Here is a 9,036-nt window from a genome sequence, read left to right as displayed (position 1 = left end):
GTTTTCCGAAAGGAATATGGCATAGTAAGTTGCAAATACTTTTCCTGGTACACAGCAAGTAGAGAGGCCGGGATGAGGGTTCCATGGCCCTGGATTAAAGCCCGTCATCCGGTCAGGGGGCATGGGTGTTTCCGGTTGGGACCGAGAGGGGGGCACCCCTTAGAGCGCGCGTATAGAAATTTGATCCCATGCTATTCGAGGTTGTGGCCTCCCCGTCTCATTTTTTTCTTGGCCGTTGTCCAGGGTGATTCCTGGCATCGTGTGGTGAAATGGCTGTGTACTAGTTAAATGTGTGTCTACTGAAATACCGTAAACGGAACTAGTCCTTCGTGACTACGGAAATCTGTTGGCTGTGGTCAGTTCATCCAAACTCTGCAGAGTCTCAAATCTTTCAATTATCTTGTACTTTGTTCAAGTACTATATTCATCTTATCTTGTCAGGTATCAACCACAGTGACAAAACTCCGGTGGGATTTATGTGTGATAAATCCGGTTAACAGATTATTCTTATGAATGGACTAATCTTGTCATTTACATTTATTACAAGCCCTGTCTATGATGTTGCTCAGATGTCCGACGGTAGCAGACCTGTTATTTACTTTTGTTATGAACCCTGTCTGTGGCGTCGCTCAGATGTCCGACGGTGGTATTTCTTTTATAGCCCTGTCTGTGACATCGCTCAGATGTCCGACGGTGGTATTTCTTTTATAGCCCTGTCTGTGACGTCGCTCAGATGTCCGACAGTGGTATTTCTTTTATAGCCCTGTCTGTGACGTCACTCAGATGTCCGACGGTGGTATTTCTTTTATAAGCCCCGTCTGTGAGGTCGCTCAGATGTCCGACGGTGGTATTTCTTTTATAGCCCTGTCTGTGATGTCACTGAGATGTCCGACGGTGGTATTTCTTTTAAAAGCCCTGTCTGTGACGTTGCTCAGATGTCCGACGATGGTATTTCTTTTATAGCCCTGTCTATGATGTCGCTCAGATGTCCGACGGTGGTATTTCTTTTCAAGCCCTGTCTGTGATGTCGCCCACATGTCCGACTGTGGCATTCCTTTTTAAGCCCTTTATGTGATGTCGCTTAGACGTCCGACTGCGGCACGCATTTTATTTATTTACCTTTTGAGGCGTCGCTCCAGACACCCGATTGGTTTTCAGTTATTTATTTTATTCATCAAGTCCTGCAATATTATCATTATTTTATGAGCATCATCCTTGTTCATAACGCATTCATGCATTCATTGATTATATCTTTTGTCCGAACTGTCTTGTGAGTACTTTCAAGTACTCACCCGGCTTGTTGACTTGGCCAGATATTGATGAAGGCGATCTCATGGATGAAGAGGTTGATAGCGAGTCCGACGCCTAGAGGAGTCCCAGTTAGTCCTGTGCGATCCTGTCTTGGTCATTGTATTATCCGCTTCCGCAACCCCGAATAAATTCATCGAGCCTCACCTCGACACTCGATGTACTGCCAGTAGAAGTCAAGTTATCCACCACCTCTTATCCTCGAGCTTTTAGCATGCCACCACACCCCTGTGCCATAACCGCCCTTATGTAAGATATTGGCGAGTTTGTAATAAATTGCTGAGCAGCCTCGGCTCAGCCTTGTAATATATTTGATGCTACTGGTTCCCTGATTATCAAGCTTTGTCTACCAGAAAGGATGAATTTTCCTATACTGGGATTTAAAGATCGATTTTCTCAATATTTATTTATTGAAAAAGTCGGTCGTGACAATGGGTGGATGACGCCGCCTGCAACATCGGCCAAGGAGTCGTAGTATTTGTTTGTCTTTGGATCTTTCCACTTGCGCTGCATGTCGATGAAGTTGTTGGGGTTGATTTCCAAACCAGACTTCCCCAGCTTCTGCTTGTCACCTCCAATGCTGAAACCAACAAATGTGTACAATTTCTCCTCCTGCAGGAAGTCTTTGAGGCGCTTGGGCCTGCAAGGGGGGAGACACACATTTTCTAAAGATTAGTCTTCTTGTTGAGTATTTAACTCTACTGCTTTTTTTCTGTTTACAAGTGATAATCCATGAGGTAGATGCTTATATATTATGTGCCATGCATGAATGTAGTTTAGAAACTAGTACAAAAAGTCTTGAAATTAAATTCAACTACACCGTGTTATATTTTTCTTTTTTGCTATCTTCATTGCTTCACCAAATGCTTCACCAAATTAGAGAATCATTTTTTACCAGAGTCAATGATTCATGCGCTGCTTGATTCAAGTTTAGTTTTCTTTTTTGTTGAATAAAAGATCTATACGAGTGCTTGATACATCTTTGTGCATTAATTCTATATCAAGTTCAAAATTTAGTTTTGAGAAACATGTGCATCAAGATATGGACCTATACCACTTCACCAAAGATCTATTAATACATCAATTCTATAAACTATACTAGTACATCAAGATCAGAAACTATGCTAGTACATCAAGTTCAGAATGCTATAAACTTTTTTTCAGATACTAATCTGGTGAAACAATCCACTTCACAGTTTCAGAAATGCATGTAACTTGAGAAACATGTAATCGTGCATCCACTTCATAGACTATAGTAGTTCATAGCATTCGATGAACTACTGGTACAAACAGATGACTATAATCGTTGGGAAACAAGTTTTAATTAAGTTTTTAGTGACTAGTACTGGTACAACAGATGAATGAACAGTAGTATGGGTTACCATTTTGTGGCTGCTGCGATGTGGTACACCAAGCAGAGTTCCTCGACGCACAACTGCAGGACTGCCGCCATCTGTGGAGGCTTTTCCTTGTCGGATGAAGCCGCCGCCCTTCATCCTGAGCCTACTCATCATCTGGTCGGCCTTGTCTGGTTCGGTGGTGCAGACGATCTCCAACGTCTCCTTGCCATGGAGCTCAACCCCTTTGAGCGTTTTGGTGTACTCGTGCTTCTCGCCGGGGACGTGAACGTCGGCGAGGTTGCTGCTCTTGTTCGAAGTGTTGCCATGGTGACGTTTGGCGAATGGTTCCTCCGCCATCGCCTTGCTCCGGCGACTGTGGGCTTGGGAGAGAGAAGTTTTTGGTTTGTGGGCAGTGTAGATGGAAGCGGCAATGGTGGTTCTGTGAATGAGGCAGAGATGGAAGACAATGGGGTATTTTTGCAGTGCATCGATGGTGGTGTGTTGGAGGCGGTTCGTCGGGGACGTGGGTGTAGTGGTCGTGGGGGTCACCGTTCTGCAGTGCGTCGTGGCAACCACCCAGTGGGTGGCGCGGGTGGTGGCCTGGAAGAACTAACCGTCCAAGACAAAAAAAATTTACTGCTGCACTGATTAGTCTTGTCAAGCTGTACTTATGATCTGCTAAATCCCACTTGCACGTCTCTGCGGTGGTGATGATGGCATTTTTGCACTGTTTAGGTGACGCATGGCTCTGTGATGTTTTTCCATGTGGATGTTTAAGCATTGTTTTTCTATTGAAGTCTTTATACACTAGTTTATGTCAAAACATTTTTTCAGTGCCCTGGGAGTTGTTGCTCAAAAGTTGTACTTATTTTATTTTCATCTGTACCAACCTAGGTTATGCCTTTATAGTTTTTGTATTCAAATTTTTAGTGCACTTATGTTTTAGTACTGTCTGAACTGAATTGTAATTTCATACAGCGCACGGGTTTGAAATTTGATGTCACAGTGGTGCGAGCGACCTGACTGATCCTACTGTTTTAGTACTGATGTCGTATGTATGTTTTGAACTGATTTTTTTTATAACTTAGGTTGGGGGTTTGAGATTATTTTACGACCAGATCGTTCGTTGTGGTGTGGACATATTTTATATAAATAAGAAATTTAGCAGAATTGACAAATAAATTCTATTTGAACTTTTTGAATTTTAGTAGTTGAACTTGTCAGATTTTATATAAATAGGAAATTTAGCATAATTGACAAACATTATATGTTTGAACTTTTAGAGTTTTTAGTAGTTGAACTTATCAGATTTTATATAAATAGGAAATTTAGCATAATTGACAAACATTATATGTTTTGTACTTTTAGATTTTTAGTAGTTGAACTTGTCAGTTTTTCTATAAATAAGAAATTTAGCATAATTGACAAACATTATATGATTGAACTTTTTGAGCTTTAGTAGTTGAACTTGTGAGATTTTATATAAATAAGAAATTTAGCATAATTGACAAACATTATATGTTTTGAACTTTTTGAGTTTTAGTAGTTGAACTTGAAAGCAATATTTAATTCGGTTTTTTAATTATGTACATTTAACAAATAGGCTATTAAGTTCTGTTCTTTTTTAGAGGTTCAATGTTTTTGTATCATATTTTTTTCCTTTTTTCTTGTACAGGTTAATTGACAAACATTTTTCTTGTAGTTTATTTTTCTTTGTCCCGCCATCTGGTTTGTATACCTGGGCTTATTGGTGGTGTGTTTTGTTGACGATGTAGGCTCTTGGGCCATTTTTCGGCCCAGATAGCTCGTCCGCGCGGCTATGCAGTGTGTCGTGTGCGTGCACTCTGGGTTTAGTCCCACCTCGCTAGTCGAGGGGGCTCCGGACCTGTTTATAAGCACAGCGGAGGCTCACCAGTCGAACTCCTCTGAACACTTACCTGAGCGCTTATACACGGCGCTCGCCCACTCTCTTGACCTGTGAGCCCTGGTCGGCGGGTCCTACGTTGTGCGGATTACTAGGGATTCGCCCACGGGCTCGAGTTCAAGTATCTAGCATTGTCAGGGCCTGCACCTGACCTTCGGCGGTCATTTTTTTTGTTTGTTTGAATCTAGTACTTGACTCCACCAGTAACTTGGACTGATACTTTTTGTTCTAGTTCTTGTCAGTTTTGTGTGAGTGTAATCTTTTTCATTTGAGTTTTTTGCCTTCTTTTTTGTGTTTGTTTTTGTGATTATTCTCAAGTGTCTTCTGGTGTCATTTTCAGAACTATGGTATTTGCGTGTAGACTAAGTTGTACTGATAGTGTATTCATAGTAGCGCTTACGGACTGATGCTTCTTTGTACTTTTTATTGTAGTAAGAATGTACTGTCCGATCAAGTGTTCTGAGTTGTACTGACATGGAACAACGTTGTGTTATTAGTTGCATCATAACTAGTACTTTAGAGCAACGACAATGTTCCATTCAGAAGCTACTTTTGAATTTTGAAATGATGGATTAACAACATATGAAGCTACCAAACCAAACTTATATAATGAGATAAGCAAAACATTGTAATTGATGACATAACTAAACTTGTTCAAACATGACAAGCACGACATAATCACACTGGTTCAACCCAACAAGAGCAAACTACTAATTTGAAAGAACAAGATAAAAGGCAAGCACAATCGGAAGTAAAACGAAGGCAGGCTCTGATGTTATCTTCATCCAGTAAAGGGGCAATAGGGGCGGTCGTAGAAGTTATCAGCCTCCCGCTCTTTCGCATATTCCCAACCGTCTGTGATGTAGTCGATCATGAACCATGATTTGTACGCGGCATACGCATCTACTCCTGCGTACTCGATGAGGTTGTCTGGCAGCTCGCTGGTCCCCCACAGTTTGTAGTCTTCCTGCATGTTGATCTTGTTCTTCATGCCTTTGTAGAATGGGTGGATGATGCTGGCTGCAACATCAGTCAAGGAGTCGTACTCTTTTCCGGTGTATGGAACTCTCCACTTGCGCTGAATGTCGATGAACTTGTTGGGGTTGATCTCCATACTGGACAACTTCAGCTTCTCTTTGTCGCTTTCAATGCTAAAACCGGCAAATGTGAACAACTTCTCATGCTGCAGCATCTCGGTCAGACGCTTGGGCCTGCAAGGGCAGAGACATTTTGAATATTAGCATTACTTTGATGTTTCGAATTATTCATTTTTCCTAAGGGGGTAGGTGCTGTGACACTCCAAAAAATTTTTGGTGGTTTGTTTTTTTAAAGAGCCTTGCTTCGTTTGAAAGGAGGTCATTTGAACCCTTCCTAAAAACCATCTTCTAAGTTTGCCCTCTCAAAAATCCTTTTCTTGGATTTAGTTTCTTTTAAAAAGAAAACCCTTTTTGTTTTGGGCTTTTATTTGGTTTTGATCCCTTCTAAATTTTACCATGCCACCTATGGTGAAATTTTTCCCAAAACCTCTCCTCCCACCTTGGTACAATCCAAACATTCTGTCCAAACTAATAAAATCCATTTTTGAATTTAATTCCAATTATTTCTTCTCCCCAAAACAATTCTGTCTTTTGTTGTGAACCTAGGGATTTGCAAAGCAAGTACCCTAATGCCTTTGATCCTTGATCCCAAACCAACTCCCCTGGATAGTCCTTTGAACCCACAACCCAGAACCATCTTGAACCACTCTTCTCCTGTTCAAATATTTCAAATTGCACTCACTGCAAGTTTGGACCAGATTTGCCAAATTTGGTGAAATTCATATCTACACCTCTCCAAAAATTCCACAAATATTCAGGCAGCCTCTAGATGCAATGAGAGGCCCCTACACCAAAAACCAGCTCAAGGAAAAATCCCTACATGCATGGATCATTCTGTCGAACACCTTGCATGCACTGTTCTAGTCATATTCAGTTAAATTCAGACATTCAGTGTCGATCTTCGTCAGTGACTTCAGTCACGAGCTCACAGTGCGCTTGGCACGTAGCTCACGGCCAGGCTTGCTTGTCCGGAGCCTCACACGCGCACTTGGTGCCTTCCTGGCCTCGGTGGCGCCCTGGCCCGCCTGCATCGGCGTGTCTTGCGGCGGCCGTAGCGCCGTAGCGGCCGACAGGAAGCAGAACGGCGGCACAACGTCGTTAGGCGCCGCCCAAGCGTCCTGGTGGCTCCGCATGGCCACCTCCTTGCTAGCGCACGCATGCAGCACCATCACCGTGGCGCGGCACGCGCAGAGCGCGCTCTCTGCCGCCGACGGGCCCGCGCCGCCCCGTTCCGTCGAGCTCCCCCTAAACCCCCAAATCCCGACGCAGTTAGCACCAAAACGGAACCATGGAGCACCCACGATGATGTTCAGCCTCTGAAACCTCCCGTGCAACCGCAACGCCGCCCTAATCACCTCACCGGAGAATCCCGTTCTTGGCAACCGCCTCGGGGCGGCTATATATAGCACCCCGAGCTTGCGCTCGCCTCCGCACGACTCCACCATCTCACCAGACCCCGCCCGGCCACTGAACGAGCCTCGAGGGCCCTTTCCTCCTCGACTCCGGCCACCTCCGTCCGCCTCGGGCTGCGGCATCATTCTCTCCAGTGAGAACCCCTCTGCTGCCCTCCTTTCGACCGTAGCCCCGTACCACCTCTAGTAAGATAACCCCCACCTCAATTTTAACCTCGCAGCTCTCTCCAGCGAGATCCACGACCACCCGAACCACCGTTCGCCGGAGCAAGCATCACCACCAACGTGGTACTCGTCGGCGACCACCACCACCTCCCACAGACGCGGAATGGTGCCCTGAACACAGAGGTACTCTCCGATCTCCCTGCCTCGCTGTGGATCGCCGCCGGCGACCACCGCGCCTCTCGGCGCCATCGCGCTCTGTTTTCCCTCGTTTGAAAATTCAAACCTGATGGGTGGAGCCCGCCATGTCAGTCTCTCAGCCGTTTTTTTAAAACGAAACGTTATCTATACTTTTCCGCAGAACCCCCTGGAAGTTTTCTGTTTCATTACAGATGAGTCCTTGGGTTAAAACACTTATAACTTTTTAACAAAAAGGAATTTTTGAATGATTATTTTTCTATCCTCTTCAAAATTTTGTCTAGTTTTTTATCATGTTTATTTGAAAAATATTTGGAACACTTTTCTGTACACTCACAGTATTTAAGTTGCGTACGTATCATTTTTTTTACCGTAGATACCGGAGGAGGTGACGAAGTTGCAAACCTCGCACGGTTAGACTCCGACTACTCCGAACCAGGCAAGCATGTTTGAACTCTTGATATGATGAGTGGTTGTTGCATGTTTGCATTTTAGTTGTAGTCATGGCATGTTTATGAACATTTCTTGAATGTTACGGTTCATGCATATTGGTGGAAAGTAAGTTTCGGAAAAGCACTATGTTGTTGGTTACATATTTGCATGGCCATGTGTTGGCAAGAAGATGGGTAAGATGGAAGTGTTGTGACATGCCAGTCTTATGCCAGAGTATTTGACTTCCGTGTCATCGTGAAACAACTCACATTTTCATTCATTCCTTCCTATACTGTCACATGTTTTCCGAAAGGAATATGGCATAGTAAGTTGCAAATACTTTTCCTGGTACACACCAAGTAGAGAGGCCGGGATGAGGGTTCCATGGCCCTGGATTAAAGCCCGTCATCCGGTCAGGGGGCATGGGTGTTTCCGGTTGGGACCGAGAGGGGGGCACCCCTTAGAGCGCGCGTATAGAAATTTGATCCCATGCTATTCGAGGTTGTGGCCTCCCCGTCTCAGAGTTTTTCTTGGCCGTTGTCCAGGGTGATTCCTGGCATCGTGTGGTGAAATGGCTGTGTACTAGTTAAATGTGTGTCTACTGAAATACCGTAAACGGAACTAGTCCTTCGTGACTACGGAAATCTGTTGGCTGTGGTCAGTTCATCCAAACTCTGCAGAGTCTCAAATCTTTCAATTATCTTGTACTTTGTTCAAGTACTATATTCATCTTATCTTGTCAGGTATCAACCACAGTGACAAAACTCCGGTGGGATTTATGTGTGATAAATCCAGTTAACAGATTATTCTTATGAATGGACTAATCTTGTCATTTACATTTATTACAAGCCCTGTCTATGATGTTGCTCAGACGTCCGACGGTAGCAGACCTGTTATTTACTTTTGTTATGAACCCTGTCTGTGGCGTCGCTCAGATGTCCGACGGTGGTATTTCTTTTATAGCCCTGTCTGTGACATCGCTCAGATGTCCGACGGTGGTATTTCTTTTATAGCCCTGTCTGTGACGTCGCTCAGATGTCCGACAGTGGTATTTCTTTTATAGCCCTGTCTGTGACGTCACTCAGATGTCCGACGGTGGTATTTCTTTTATAAGCCCCGTCTGTGAGGTCGCTCAGATGTCCGACGGTGGTATTTCTTTTATA

Source organism: Triticum dicoccoides, chromosome 1B (assembly GCF_002162155.2).
Source record: "Triticum dicoccoides isolate Atlit2015 ecotype Zavitan chromosome 1B, WEW_v2.0, whole genome shotgun sequence".
Taxonomy (NCBI): Eukaryota; Viridiplantae; Streptophyta; class Magnoliopsida; order Poales; family Poaceae; genus Triticum; species Triticum dicoccoides.
Note: the sequence above shows the minus strand (reverse complement) of the source record.